The 17,025-nt window shown below is 29.6% G+C and overlaps 1 long non-coding RNA gene across 32 annotated transcripts in view; it reads left to right on the top strand.

Annotated features, from left to right (window-relative positions):
* The window catches only part of LOC143256098 (uncharacterized), a 46,367-nt gene that overhangs the window by 14,317 nt on the left and 15,025 nt on the right, over nucleotides 1-17,025 (top strand). For 18 of the 32 annotated variants that reach the window (XR_013031030.1, XR_013031006.1, XR_013031012.1 and 15 more), the window contains 3 exons: nucleotides 3,744-3,860; nucleotides 5,281-5,386; nucleotides 8,775-8,933. This is a non-coding gene — a long non-coding RNA (uncharacterized LOC143256098). Of the gene's footprint in view, nucleotides 1-309; nucleotides 389-1,214; nucleotides 1,302-3,738; nucleotides 3,861-5,280; nucleotides 5,387-8,351; nucleotides 8,411-8,774; nucleotides 8,934-17,025 lie in introns of those variants that run through there. The other 14 variants (XR_013031015.1, XR_013031016.1, XR_013031018.1 and 11 more) reach the window with 10 other exon arrangements.

Below are 17,025 nucleotides of genomic sequence, written 5' to 3'. Positions count from 1 at the left end.
TATAGATATGTAATTAACAGTTACATTATGGAAGACATTAAACCTTGTAGAATGATATATGCTCATAGGAAGAAAAGTATGCAACTCTCATGAAATGCCTTTTAAAAATGAAACTAGTTAATGAAATTATTTCCTTAAAACTTGATAACAAACTTTCATTAAAGTAAGAAGTTTCAGCAAAAGTTTTACTTTGTAAATATTTTTTGGATTTTTCTAATAAAAATTCGTTATTTAATGTAGTTATTTACACTTGGACTCTGAGTAGTTCACATGCAAAGTAATTTTTTACATAAAGTATAAAAATAATACTTTTCACCTTACCGTTTTTACATTTCATTTGCATAACCTCTAGAACCTTATAAATGAACATCAGTTGCTGTTTTTTAAGGTAAATATTTGAACTTTATTTTCTCTTTTATGCACCGTATTACTAACTCTATTTATCATCATCAACAGAGAGTGCAGGGAAATGTTTTTAAAATTAACAAAAATGTGTACATACCTTTTACATCTTTATAGAAATTCACTAGTATAGTCATCTTTTTCACATATTTGTAATTTAACATCTTTATCTTTTCATTTATAGTTTATTTTTAATTCTCCTTTAAAATTCTTTGTCTATTTATTCTGATATGTTAACTGATACCAATAGGTCTTTTATGAAGAAGTTATTTTGACAAATTCCCCACATAGATGTGTTGCCAAAACAGGATGGCTGTTATAGATACCATCTTGTTTATAAAGCTTTCACAATCCATGTAACAAGTTAAGCTTATAAAAACAATTAAATCACTCAAATAGGATTTTTTAAAACATAAATTATACATAGGCAACTAAAATATAAAAATTAGATTTAATTACAGTTCAACTGTCTCTAACTATAGCATTTTGAGGTAACAAACCACTGTAAGTGCTGTAGACAATAGTACTGCAGGCTGTTACTTCGACTTCAGTACAAAAACTGTACACCAATTTCATATTAACTGTTAGTGGAATAGAGTGTACACTGAGCTCTTTATAACAGCTTTGTACATTTGTATTAACTAATTTCTTGTACATCATAAATTTATTTCCAAAGTATAGAAGATTGGCATAGCACCCATAAAAGGCTGTAAAATCTATTTCTCTTTTGCAATGGATTGAGTTCTAAGACTGCATATATCGTGTGTCTCAAAAGGACATGTGAAAGTACATTGGCATCTAGACAGTTGTATGCATTGCGAGCTTATGTGTTTACAGTCAGTTTCTGTTAAATTGGAGATTTTTTTTATATAACTTGGATCATGTGACAAGCAAACTATGTGAGCAAAATATTTATTTTAAATGTTTTTGTTGTAACAAAGAATTAAAACTTGGACAACATAAACATTAAATTATATATTATAATGTTAATTTCATTCACATGCATGGATTGTAAAGATGTTAAATTTTGCACATAATTCAGTAATTTGCATATACATTAATTTTAAAATGCTCCTGTTCTGATCAGATAAACAGATATGACTTTCAGTGTTATTTTGTTTATCAACACTACTCATCATTGAGTTTCTGATGTGAATACTTAAGACCATGTCATTTAAATGCTTCTGTGTGCATTTTAATCTGAAATTTTTTGCCTGTTGGCTTCAGTCAAGAACACTTTTTATATATCTGGCAACCAAATATATACACGAGATTTACATTCATTTTCAGTGACATCCGTAAATGTATTTATGGCATTTCTACTTGTGATTATAAATGTAACACATGTTTGTAATTGATACATTTTTTGTTGACTTTGCTCTCTTGAACTTCAAGTGATCCAGTTACATGTCTTATCACAGCTGTAAATGAGAGTGACTTATTTTGTCATGTAATTCTTGGAATTGTGATTTCTTCATGAAGTTATTTGCTTTTATTCTCTTTTTTTATTTTTTCTGTTGACTAAATCACTGGACCTTTCTACAGGCTATAAAAGAATTTCAAAGTAATTGTCAATCAGATTGTTTACTTCTGTTATAATTATTTTGTTGAACTTTGTATTTGGTCATTCTAATTTGCTTGAGAAACATCTCTAGAATACTTTAGAATCCTCTTTTCTTAGTCTTGCCTGAAACATCAGTCTAGTCCAGTTATCTGAATGGTAAATGGTGAACAGGTTTTTGTATTTGTCTAGTTCATCCCATGGTTCTGATGCTCATGAACTGTCATGGTTGGTAACCTGTATGGTCACTTCAGTCTGATTGTTAATTGAGAACTTTTTATTAACTGCTAGATACTAGTTACTCATTACTTTTTATCCTGTGTTTTGACAAATAATCTGCTTCCATATTCTTGGAAATTTCAAAGAACTATTTATTTACTGGTCGTGGCTGAAAATCAATCGTTAGTCTTCTTGATACAGAGACTGGTTGATATACATACAGTAGTTTAAATATTCAGTGACCATCATGGATGTCTGTTTTCTCTTTTTTTAACTCAAGGGAGTTTCATGTTTGTATTATGTGAATTTTGTTGCAAATTGCCTTTTCTTTGTATAAGAGGATGTGTGTCTCAGGTTAATAGGCTGGCTTTTATTGGTCACTAGCCATTGTTAGGGAAGGTTGGATAAAGTTTTACTTGTACAGGTCTCATGCTTTTTTAGGTACAAGGAAGCACTGTGCTGGTCTACAGTATATGGAATCCTCTCTTACTTCACAAAAGAAATATTGTTTTTTATAAACACCTAAAGTTAAAAAAGGACAAATACAGTTATATTATTTAACTAGTGTTTCAAGCAACTGTCCTTCATTAGGTTTGATATTGTTTAAGGTTATTTACTTTTCTCAAGTTTCAACATAACTGTTCATTGTTATTTGTGAATCTTTTCCACTTTTAGAAAGAAATTAAGGATGTTTATTGGATAGCATTGTTAAATTCTATTAGTGTGACATCATTCTTAGTCATAGAATTAATGACCTTTGTGCATCTCTTTAAAAAAATTTCAAAACAAATTTGTAATTTATTTTTATTTTTTTATCAATATAACCTATATTTTTATTCATTTTTTGTTTCCCATATTTTAGTATTGTTTCCCTTTTATTAATATCAATATTAATATAACCTATATTTTTATTCATTTTTTGTTTCCCATATTTTAGTATTGTTTCCCTTTTATTAATATCAATATTAATATAACCTATATTTTTATTCATTTTTTGTTTCCCATGTATTAGTATTGTTTCCTTTTATTAATATCAATATTAATATCACCTACATTTTTAATAATTTTTCTATTTTCCATATATTAGTGTTATTTCCTATACATTTATTTACATTATCATTTTCAGTAATTCCTGTTCCTTTTTTTTATTTTTCTCTTCTGTGAAAACTGTTTTAACATTTTTTTAACTGTTGTCACGGCCATCTTTCATGTAATGCACACAATTTTTTATGCACATCTAAACATGACAGGAATGTCTTCTGTTATTATTGACATAAATGACATCAACATCTGTACTTGTAATGTGCCCTACTAATCATTGCTCTTTATTATCCTAAAAAAGAATAGTCAATCGACTTAAGATATTTTATGTCACCTTTATTGGGTTATATGTTGTACTGATAAAGATTTAAGCACTTATTCAGTTTCACATGTACATAAACAGTCAAAGGATTGTTAGGCTAGTTTGGCCTGCTTGAAATGAATAGTATATTTTGTTCAGTTTAAATTCTTGCTCTTGCTCAATATACTAGTTATTGTCATTTCTTTTCCAAAAGTTTAGAAATGCATTTGAAAGCCACGCTGTGTAACATTGAATAGATTCAAAATAGTTATTGGTATCTGAATGGACCCATTCACCTAAAAGTTCCATCAGTCTGCAGAAATACAGAGATAAAAGGTACAGTTTTGTAAATCACCTTTTGAGTATATGTATAAAGATTGGCTCTGCTTACTGTTAATAGGAAGATTTTGAATTTTTCATGAAACATTAAGAACAAGTTATGAAGTACTTTATAAAAATGATAAACGTAGCATGAGATAGACTTAAAATTGAAATAACTTTATTTTAACTAAACATTTTAGTAAACTGAAAACATTGAAGATCTACATGTTGCATTCTTTGGAAACAAGCAGCTTTATGGCTGTCAGGTATTTACAGTGTTAAAGAGTATAATGTGTGTGGTAGAAGGAACACTCTAAATGTCCCTCTGGTGTTGATATATGTAATAAACAGTTTGTGTCATGCTTCTTTGTTTTAATAGTAATGGTCTACAATTTATATCATTGTTTTGTAACAAAACTACCAATTGATATTGTTCGGTCAACTATGGTATTTATGTTGTGAATGTTTAATATACATATTGGTTTGTTTTTTATTCTTGTTAACTTTGGTGATACAACAAAACAATTTAATTCAGAAATTATTTAGATTTAGAATTGATATTTTGTCTTTATTGAGCTCAGAGTAAGTTATTGCACAGTACATTTTTAAGCTTAATTATAAAACAAATAATACCCTAGGCTCACTTATTGCACCATGATAAGTTAGATAGCATTTTATTTATATTTTTTTCAGTTGTTTATTAACATTGAGGTATAGACAAAAGTAAGATAAAAAATTACCAAGGGTTTCAGTGGAGTAGTGTTTCAACTAAGCCTTTGTTACAATAATGTTTTACACCCAATGCTTATATTTAGGCCATTAAATACACCTTCCGTTACTAATGTTAAGATCAGATGATAGCTAGTTGTGTCTAAGTGTGAATGTAAAGTGCGTAATTCCCTCCAGTCTTAAACTGTTAAATTAGGGATAGCTCGCTGACTTCCCTCCAGTCTTACATTGTTAAATTATGGATAGCTAGCTGACTTCCGTCTAGTCTTACACTATTAAATTAGGGACAGCAAGCTGACTTCTGTCTAGTCTTACACTGTTAAATTAGGGATAGCTAGCTGACTTCCATCTAGTTTTACACTGTTAAATTAGGGATGGCTAGTGCAAATAGCCCTCGTGCATGAAATTAAAAAAACAAACAAATAAACATAATTAAAGATGTATTAACTGTGGAAACTCTACTAAGTAAAATAGTTACATATATTTTTCCATATCACATCTTCCAATTATTTTAGTTTAGTCACAGAGGCCATCAGTCTCCTTTCACTAAAACTGATTTCTTATTATTACTTTCTGACTTATGGTGTACAATTCCTTCTTCATGTAATTTTTGTTAGTTAATTTACATATAACAGTTTACTTTATTTTGGTGCACTGGAATTTTTCTTGTAGAATTTTTGTAGTTATATTTTCTTATAACTTCTAGATCTTTTCATGACATGGGACTGGGCAACCTACTTTCATGACTATGGACAAGAAAATAGTTAGAACTTAAGGGTAAACCCACAAGTTGCTGTCGTTCTGCTTGAAAAGTAAGTGGAACATAAAAGTAATGAAAGTTAATTTTAAATATCACTATTATACAGCTTTATTATAAATTGTTAAAGTCTTTCCAATAATTATTATACATGTTTTGATTTTTAAAAATGGAAAATGAAAACATATAGCCACCTTAAAAGTTGTATGTTTAGTTACCTAGTCATATGTTGCCCTTAAGATACCTGATACTATTGATGTCTTACTCCAAGACATGTCCTGCAAGATGTCAAGTTTCATTTTTTAAATTAAAAGTTAAGTCTTATTTAGTTTCTCAACTAGCCTTTGACAGGTGTAAATACAAATTTAGAAAGATTGAAGGTAAGATGATAAATAGTTGTAGACTGTGAATAAAGTAATGTTTTATTTTTTCTTTCTTTAATGTTAGTTTATTTTTAGTATTGGTTAAATTGTTTGATATATATTTGTTTACGAGGATTATTTTGCATTGTTATCTTAAGATATGTGTTTAGAACAAAACTAAACCTCCTAAGCTAGCTGAATCTTGTGTTTGGGATTATAGCACAAAATTTGCTTGCATTGAGGGTACCATGACAGATGAATCAATACGTTCTAATCATAATAAGTAAGGTGATATGTTAGATGTACATAATATTCATTTCTTGTTTAATTTTTATTTGAACTATATAGGTATTTTGTTTTGAACAGAAGTTGGAAACAGTTGTAGATTTTATTACCAAAAAGTTTCTCTCTGTAGATTTTTTTTATCATTGTTATATATTAAACATAACTTGAGAATTCTCTGTATTAATACCATAATTATTAATGAATCAATTTTAACTGTCGAGAGTTTAATAATAGTTGAATGTCTGTTGTGTAGTCAGTTAATCATACATGCATACAATTTGCACATATTCACAAGATGATAAGTTCCAATGCTTCACATTAAATAAACATTCTTAGATTTTCATCTCCACGTGTAATGTGAGAGTAATAAAACATTGAATACAAAGTAGATAAATATTATCAATATATTATTTTTCTAAGATAGATAGAAATAAAATCTTAAATTTATGGTATAATGTTTATAACTAAAATTCTATTTTACATTTTGAAGTTAATGATCATGAACGTGCAAGTTAATTTAGCCATAATTAGTTTCATTTAATAGAAAACCACTTAAATTCAGAATGTTTGTTTATTCATATATTTAACAGTGCTTACCACAAATTTGCACAATAATTAATACTTTCTTGCATATAAATACGATAGTTTTTTTATGATAACTAGGTGTCTGGGCTTTTTATAAAGAAAGAACACCTCATATCTGTTAAAACATGTCTTGTTAGTTGGCATAACTAAGAATATAGGTACTTGTAGGAATATCATGAAGTATATACTTTATATAGGTTGATCTGTAAGTAGTTTTGAAAATTTTATATTTAAGGCTGTTCTATGGGTAAGCTTCTTTATAACAGAAGTTACATATGGTTTTAACTACCAGCTTTTAGTTATGAGATAAAATTCATGTTTTTTGTTTGTGTGTTGAAATATCCTAAAGTCATTAAATCAAAGTAATTTTTTAGAAATATGTAAATCATATAAGTGTTTGAGTAATTTTGCACAGTAATTATATATGTTTAGAAGTTACACTGTCCACAAAAGTTTTTCCACTACAATAAAAATACAACTGTTCATGAGTAGTTTGTTGATCCTGATTCTAAAAATTGTTGAATATTACTGATCTCCTCTAGATTATGAGCTACATTAGGTTTATTCTAAATATTCGTATATATTATGAAAATAACTCTCTGATGACTTTATTTATTTATTGAAAATTGCATTTAAGAATGTTCAAAAACTGAAAATACACTTAAGCTATGTTTAAAACTTTCATCATGGTATTATTTTTTATTTCTTTTCACAAAATATCTGACTGACTTGTTGCATCTTTTATGTATGTTGTTAGTTTTATACAACAAGAATCAACAGTAATCTTCCTTCATCACAGGATTCCACTGTCTTTCTTGATGTTACTGTTCTATTATAGACATAACTTAAGGGAAGTGCTCACCAAGATTATTGCTCACTGCACCAAGATCATTTGATAAGAAACTTAATTAAAAGTGTGAGAAGTGTAACTTTAGTGACATCTTGGACCCAGTTTTCCTCTTGTTCTCAGGGATATCATTAATCGTCACAACATAGTTTTCATCTCTGTAAATTCCTAAGAAAATTTTAACAACCAGTTTGAGTGATTTCCTCGCAGTAAGTTCTTTCTGACTGATTAATGTTTCAAAATCACCATTCATCAGCACTTCCCAAATCTGTGGCCCAACAAAAATACGACCTTTTAGTTTACTTCACTAACTTTTTGAAACTTATAAGACAGATGAAGTTGGGGAAGAAACATATCTTGATGATTCACTGAAAGTTGGAACTCAACTTTCTGTTTTCCTGGAACGTAATTCTCTCACTGGCCATTCCGTTTTTTTGAAATGCATTTTATGATATCGGCTATCCCAGACAGACAAAAAGCTGCAGTGTTTGGTATACTCACTTTATAGACTTAGCAGTTGTGGATATTTGATTGCTTCAGGAATAAGCTGCATGTTCTACTGTGTTCACAGCATTAACAACAGCAACCAATGGCTTAGTGTTCCCATTATGTAAAAGCACAGTTTTCACACTAACTTTAGATGAATTGGTAAAATGTTTTCTTTCTTGAGAGTATATTCAGTACTTGATTCTTCAATAAGTGCATCAACATTTGTACAGAAACACAAAGTATCTTGCATGCTGTAGTGAGAAGCAAGACTTTTATGATAAATTCCATTGCCATAAATGAAAGTTCCTCATGCTGTTTCAGTATAAAACAAGTCACAGATCTGATCATTTAGCTCATCTTGTGTGATCAGATGAGGCAGCTTATGCTGAGATGCCACAGGGGTAAAATTACTAAATGAAGAAAGTAAAGATGATTCATTGTCTTTTTTGCAGTATAACTTCTATTTCCCACTTTGCTGCTGGATGTGACACAAGAAAATCATCCCCATGAGGTACTGGTTTCATCATGGATGCAATCTCTGGATATTTAGTGTATTGTTTAGTTTTGTCTGAATATCCAGAAATATTAATGCAAAAATAACAGTAAGTTAGATGATCTTTGGGCTCACACCGTATCACTGAAATTGTCAATGACACAATTGCTCTTCTTTTATTTAGCCACTGTGTGAAGCCAAATTTGGAAACTGTACAACACAAATGTAGCATAAACTGTTTCGGTGGTTTTTGGACTTTACTTGAAGTGAAAGCAGTCAGTACATGAAATAATTTTCTAAAAAGTATAAAAGAATTATGTTTAGAGAACTAGTTTAAAATATTTTAAAAACAAAATTTTGATTTTATTTGATTATATCACAGGTATGATGTGAGGAAGATGGACTTTGTTTTGAGTGTGCACAGAGCCAGACAAAGTAACCAACTGAGTGAGTGAGTGAAAAGCAGTTGAGAGAGAGGTGTATCACTCTACCCATTTTAAGCTCAGTTGAGGGACTCCTTAAATGTTCCTGGGCAGAAAAGGTGAGTATGGGAATGAAGCAAAATTGGTTCAAGTCATTATAATTTTATCAAGAACAAGTAGCACATATGAACAATATATATGGAGTTTTACACCAATACAATACAGTTACTGTCTGAAGTTATCAAAAATTTATTCCTTTTGTTCATTAAACTTTCTATGTAAACTTAATTTCACAGTATAAACCTATTGAACTGAGCTGATTGTATGGTTTTACACATGTTGTTGATAAAGTAGTGAGATACTACAGTATCTTAAAATCTGGAGGTGATGGACAAATTCTGATTACGTGTCTGAAACCAAAACTATTTAATTACCAAATAATCACTTGAGTTTTCTATTGTAGCAAATGATTTGTTATGCAGTGTTACCTAGAACATTGTTTAGGGCAAATTTGTGTTATAAAGATAAAAAGTTTTTTGGTTTTTTTTTTACTTTACAATGGTGTGTTTACACTTTATATTTTATAATGCATGCTTTTAAACCAATTGCAATGTTTATATATTTATGAAAAGTGTATAACTACCTTTCAAGTTGTTTCAGAAATAAAATTATTGCTTAAAAATACAAGTTTCAAATAATGCAACATTTTTTAAAAGGGTCTTATTTTTCTTAGGTAGGTCTTGTTCAGGCTTGTGAATGAAAAGGATTTGTACAATTTTAATAATATAATTTACTAATTTTTTAAAATATTAATTTGACCTATCCATACTTTTAGTGTGAATTAATGTTCTTTACTCCCTTCAGGGTGAGAGAAGCAGGACAAGAAGAACTTAATTCTTCCCTTTGTTACATATTTTGGTTTTCTATAATTACTGGCTTGATGGAAAGTATCCATTCAGTTTTTTGTGTGTTTTATGAATTAGTAAAATGTGACTGTTCAGTGTTAACAACATTGACATCAATTATTCTGAGAAGTGACTGAACCAGGCTTTCAGTTAACATTAATAAAATATAAAGATTCTTATTATTACCACAGTTTTGTTAAAAATGGATAGTTCTAGCAGCAGAGCTTACCATATTAATGTCTGCCATAAAGGGAAATTAGGCCAAGAAGTGCACTTTCTACTTATTTCTAACAAAATATATTGACCAGTTTTTGATTATTTTGCTATATAGTTTTAAAATTTTGTGAGAGACAAAAACGTTTATGACACTAAATTATTAAAATTATTTGACCCATGTGTTGCTTTATTTCTCAGTTTTAAATCACTTTTTGTTTAGCCCATTTATTGTGTTATAGAATAGGGAAAGAGTGTGATTCTGAGGGAAGTTTGATATTATAATTAAATTGTGATCATAACACAAATAATATAAAAAAGACATTAAAACATGGGTCAGTGTTATAGTTCTCTTCTAATTTTCCATTTTATTTAATAGCTAGCTCATAACTGTTTGGTCTCAAGGTAATATATAGATAGTAGATAATGAACTTGAATCATCTAATAAACTGTTGTTGTGACACAACTGAATTCCTTGTGTTTTCTGAATATAACTTAACAACTAATTGTAAAATTACATACAGATATTAGAATATAAACAAACCTCGTAGTCTAATAAATAGCAGCTATGATAGATCTAAACTGTCTTCTTTATGATTCAACACACTGATATAGTTGTGTTAAGAGAGTCATCTGTATAAACAATATCTGTAAAGATGTGTTTTCAAAACAAACACCAAGGGCCTTTATGAGATTTTTAGAATGGTACTTAATACAGTTTTTCAAGTGTTGTCCCAGTTATTACTGGAAGAAACATTTTCATGTGGATCCAAAGTAAAATTGCCAACCTGGTATGTGGTGAAGTAAAATGGTAAGCAGACAATACAGGAGAGAACAGTTAGTATTATGTACAATAATTTAGGTATAGTTGACTGGTATGCTGTAACATAATAATACATTGTATTATAATAATCCAAAAATGGCTAAATGATTGTTACTATACCACAACTGCTGCAACCTAATGGCAGACACTAGAAAAACACAGTACTATGACAATGAAAAAAAAGGTTAATGTGATTGTTACCCTGCTAATATGGTATACTCTAATATAGTGGGAGATGCTAAAACAAACAAACAGTACTACAACCATGAAAAAGTGGCTAAATGATTGTCACTATGCTGTACCTTGATGTTGCTATAAGGTGACTGTTTTGTGGTGCTAAATAATTTGACAAAGTTGTTTACCAAACTAATGTGGAAGAGCATATGATGTTACTACTATAGAATAATTCAATTTGTTTGTAACATATACAAAACAAATATGTCTGTAGTAATATTACAAAGTAGTATAATTTTTTATCATTGTATAAACAGACTTTTCATCCTCTACTTACATCAGACAGTTATAGCTGGCAGCTGGTTTTTACTTAATATTAAACTCATTTACGTGCTGCGTATCTGAAAGCCAGTGTTCAGTTTTTTTTTAAATAAATCTCACATCTCATGCGTGTAAGAAATGTTTGGTAGGATAGTCTACAAATGGGAAAAGAACTTTTAAAGATTTTTAAAAATGGGAATAATGTTTGACATGTTTCTCTAATAATTTGACACTGAAAGAAGTTAGTTGTGCATAACTTTTATGAAACATTTAAAATTGTGCCTTTTACTTGTCATATAAGTATGCTACTGGTTGAATTGTAATTGACTAATTAGATTAAATAATTATTAGCTATGTTGTACTGTACATTTTAGGCTCATAATGAATGATACATCATCAGGTTAATATGGGGTATAATTTTCAACAGTTTTTGTACTATACATTAAATAAACCCCACTATCTGGTAGATGGTGTAGCTAAATACTTGTTCCTTGCAAAGAGGTTTTAGTGGAATTGTCCATTTCAGTTAATAATAAGGTAATATAATTTACTGTGTTTGTGTGAATAATACATACTTCATGAAAAATATGTTAAGATCCATTTTTTTATAATTACAGTCATTAAGTGTTGATTTTTTTTTAATATCATTCATGCTTTTTCATTTATATATTTGACTGCTCATGGGAGAGATGTAATTAAACATTAAAGTTTTTTTTTTCTCTAGCACTATACTGTTTGTTTCTGTTTGTTTAATTTGTTTGTTACATGAAATACCAATTTTGAAGGTCCCAAACTTGTAGATGTTTACAGCACTAGAACTACTAGTAAACATTTGTTAATGAAGAAAAATTTTTGTAACATTACTCCTGTTACTGATTGTAAACAGAAGACTTAGTACTCATGATTTACATTTTAATTTATATTTGTACAAGTACAGTACTACATAATGTTGTTGTTGTTGTTTTTTATTCATGGAATACCTATTGTGAATCATATTAGATGCTCAAGAGATTCAGACAAATGAAAAAGGTACAGAACAATATAAAATTCTAACAAAAGATAGCCATGTTTAGATAGTGAGTAAAAAATTTTCATGTTTTGTTTTTGTTATTTGTTGGGAAAAAATGTCAGAGTGGTCTTTTAACTAATATAAAACAATTTGTTAATGATAGTGCAAGTTCCCTTACACAGGCCTTCAACAGTAACAGAGATTAGTGATAAGGGTTAACATTTTCTGTGACCATCAGTTGTCTTAAGGGTTCAAAATATTTGTAAGCTAATAACCATCATGTAGAGTGGAAACTTCTGTAAGGTATCAGCCTCTGTGTTTCTTAAATGTTTTCACAAACACTCTTAGTTGTTTACAATCCATTTTGTCAGGTTGGACTTCAATGGTCACATCATGATTCAAACTGCTTACTCTTGAATGTTCAACATTTAGTTGTTTCTTGTCCCAGCCTTTTGTATTACTTTGTTTTGACCATAGGCAACTTTTTTTCAGAATAGCATGTTACTGTGGACATGAATAATTAGTGTAAATATGTGTATATTGCTTTGATGTTTTGAACTATGAAGTGCTTCTTTATGTTTAGTTTTACACTTCTGGAAACAGCTAAAACCATTTAACTCAATTGGGATTTTAACACTTGTTAAAAGGTTATAAAATTTGATAATATTGTCATGCTTTTGCTTTTGTGTAAATAATAAAAATTTATCAGAGAAACTAACTTTAAAATATAATATTTATCAGGAGATTTCAAATAAAACAAGTCAGAACTATTTTTTGTGTGTGTGTGTTTGGAAAATATTTTATTAATCATAATAAACTTATAACTGCTGCAAAGAAACTGTATAAAATAATTATTTTTCTGGTTGTGGTAGATGTTGATATTTTTCAGTTTGAAGAAATCAAGTATTGTGGAATATTTTTTTGTTTAGTAACTGAGAAAGATATTTATATGCATTGTACGTTGTATGTTTTTTTGTTTGTGGGGTACATTTGTTTTTCCACAGAATAGTTCATTGTAACTATCTGTCCATACCTTTGTTGCTGAGTTTTTGGGAGATAGTTTTCAAGTTCGTTTTGTGTGCAAACCAAATAATTTCCATAAAATCAGTTTATAAATTTTTGATAAATTTATCCTACTTAATAATACCATTTTTTTTGCTTGAGTTGTATGTAGAGCAATATTTTTATGTTTATGTACACAGTATATTTATTATTTGTTTTGGTTTTTGAAAATATTGGATGGATGAATGGATCGAATACATTAAAAGTAAATTGTACACTTAGTGTTGTTTTGTTAGCTGATGTTTATTTTTAATGTTTTAAAAGTAATTTGTTTGTATTAACCAGTACTATATTATATGAAACTATGTTGTTTTATCCAATAACAAACAAGCATACTTCAATGAGATGTTGGTTGTTGTTTTTTAAGTTAAGAAATAATAATACAGTTGTTAACAGAATGACTAGTACATAGTTTCCAAAAAATGTTTTTTGTAGATTGTTTTTATTATAGGCTGTGTTTGACTTACAGATATTGCTGTATAGTCACAGTTCTTTGTAGTAACATTTACTATGCAACTCTAGATACATATACTTCTCCCTCAAGTACTTTTGTCAGACATCATTTCATTTGTAGGTCATAAAAACATGATGAATATAATCTACAGTCTTTGTTACTGTTTGTTTTTTAACAACTAAAATAAGAAGACAATTTTTATGATACACTATCAAGATGTTCCTCTCATTTAATACTTCTGCTTATAATGACGTAAAATTATTTTTATGGAAGTAAACATCACAACTTTATTCAACATACATTATTATTGTGGCATTATATTTCTGATTTTATTTCATAACATTCAGTTTGAGATGTTTTAAGGATAGTTTGATACAGCTGTAGCAATGTATCCTTGTCTGATAAATTTTTTAGTGTTTCTCTTTCTTTTGTTCATGCAATCATATGTCCTAATGTGTTATTAAATACAGTGATTGTGAAGGAGAAAGAAAATTTATTGAATTTTTAACATGATACAGGATATTTGAATATTTTGAGTTATTTGCTTGAATCATTTCATAATGTTCATTATGAAGAATGAGGATTTAACAATCTGGATTAAACAGAAGTTTATTTATACATTGCTATTTATCTTTAGCTAAGACATTTTTACATTTTTGTGTTAGAGATTCCATCTTTTGATTTCCCATCCTATGTTATAATCCTTGTACAAATTTTACAACCCTAATCATTCCCATTTGGTGATCATGTCTGTATGTATATCTTCCCCCTTAAATAGCTGATTGGCAAATCGCAAGATTTTGCCCCAGCTGTTATTATCTTTGAAGAAAGTTCACTGAATAAAGTAAATTAACATTTTTCCAGGGATATTTTTAGCATGATACAGCCATGTTCTCAAAGCTCTCTTTGCCTTCAATTGTAAATTCAAGAACGTTTACTGTTAATTATTGGGATAACACAAGATGAGTCTGTAAAAATATTTTATATATCAATTTTTTTACTTCTAATAAAAAAATTTCCTTACAAGAAAACGAGGACAGTTTCACACTATTAACTCATCACCTCTTTTGTGTGCCTTTTTTCAAGGAGCTTCCATTAATAAAAAATTAACTTCTCATTCTGAACCTGTAGTGCTGTCATCTAGTGTCATTCTATTCACATTTCTAATATTTTCATTGAGTTTTCTCTTTATTAGAAATTGCTACTTTACTATATTTAACATACATATTGTTTGGAAATATTTTGTAAACTTTAAATATTTTATGAAATTATTATAAATAATAATTTTTAAAAGCTTATTTATATTATTTACATGTGAAAAACAATGAACGTTAACTTTTTTTTTGTTTGTTTGTTTTGGAATTTCGCACAAAGCTACTCAAGGGCTATCTGTGCTAGCCGTCCCTAATTTAGCAGTGTGAGACTAGAGGGAAGGCAGCTAGTCATCACCACCCACCGCCAACTCTTGGGCTACTCTTTTACCAACGAATAGTGGGATTGACCGTCACATTATACACCCCCACAGCTGGGAGGGCGAGCATGTTTAGCGCGACGGGGATGCGAACCCGCGACCCTCAGATTACGAGTCGCACGCCTTATGCGCTTGGCCATGCCAGGCAGAACGTTAACTCATAAACGATTAAAGACTTATAAACTTGCAAGGTGCCAAAAGAATGCTGAACAATAGTATGTGTGTGTGTGTGTACATATAAGTATATCCATGGATTTATTTGTTTGTTTTGGAACTTTCCACAAAGCTACTCGAGGGCTGTCTGTGCTAGCCGTCCCTAATTTAACAGTGTAAGACTAGAAGGAAGGCAGCTAGTCATCACCACCCTCTGCCAACTCTTGGGCTTCTTTTTTACCAACAAATTGTGAGATTAATCGTCACATTATAACTCCCCCATGGCTGAAAGGGCAAGCATGTTTGGTGTGACAGGGATTCAAAACCGCGACCCTCAGATTTCGAGTCAAACGCCTCAACCACCTGGCCATGCCAGTCATGAAGTTAGAGTGAGACTTGAGAGAATTTAAATTAGTTTGGTTCAGAATATCAGTGGGAATGATACAATATTAGAAATAATTATAAATAAATGAATAACATATATTGCCTACAATATTTACAGGGCCATTTTTCTATTGTTTTATAATTTTAATTTTGTCAGTTGAGTACTTGTAATTAAACCATAAATTATGATGTTCTTGCACAATGTTTGAGGTCCAACAGATAGCTTAATATTTAGTACTAAATATTTCTACTCACAGAATAATAATATTTGATACTTAGAAGTTTTTACAATGTTAATAAAATGTTCATTTTCTCACTTATTTATAATATTGTTTGTGCAGTTTATGCAATTTTTAAAGGCATTCTCTGTTGATGTTCATCATTTTAATATTTTTGTATCATTCTGTATGAAACTTAATTATTGTATTAGTTGGAAGAAGAGTATGGTGAAAAGTATACATCATTTGATTAGAATAACCATAATAATTTCTTTTAAGTTTATTTTGGAATATTTCATATTTATATGTATCAAAAGCTAGTTTGTATACTTCTAGGGGAACTATATAGGCCTAAATGGAGAAACCTTGATACCTTGCAAGTTATACCTTTTTCTTACATTAATGATACATTTGTAAAGGCAGAAATGGAATATCAGTAATCATAGAATTCACATGTGTGTGTTAGTTTGTTATAACTCAAAAAAGAATTAAATAAAAAAAATGCTGCATTGACTGAAAATATCCCAGGGTACAAGCTACAGTTTGGGATCATAATATGTACCCTAGGGTTTTGAGATGTCTTAAGAAATAGGAACCACACTGCAGTGGGGATACACTGTCTATCAGTCTCAACCTCCATTCACCAGTCTCATATAAGAATAGAGTAGCAACACATACAGAATTAGAAATAGAAGTTAGGACAGTGAGACGTGGGTGCTCAAGCCCACAACTTCCTACATGTGAAAATGATGTGGGGCATGTTTTTCCTCATAAAATCTACACACATGATTTATAAAATACAATGCAACAACTGTCATGACTCCTACATTGGGGAACGAAGCATAAAAATGGAAACTAAATTCAAAGAACACAGAAAACTATCTTTGCACGTTTTTCAATACGACAAATGTCATAAACACATTATCATAGGAGACTCCCAGATGCTAAGTAGGAAAACATGCAAAATCAAGGAAGCTCTACTTATAGATATAAAATTAGAAATTAGGAGGTAGAGGTGTGGGTG

The sequence above is a fragment of the Tachypleus tridentatus genome, chromosome 7, assembly GCF_004210375.1.
Source record: "Tachypleus tridentatus isolate NWPU-2018 chromosome 7, ASM421037v1, whole genome shotgun sequence".
In the NCBI taxonomy this organism is placed as follows: domain Eukaryota; kingdom Metazoa; phylum Arthropoda; class Merostomata; order Xiphosura; family Limulidae; genus Tachypleus; species Tachypleus tridentatus.
Note: the sequence above shows the minus strand (reverse complement) of the source record. Positions and strands in the feature narration are given on the sequence as shown.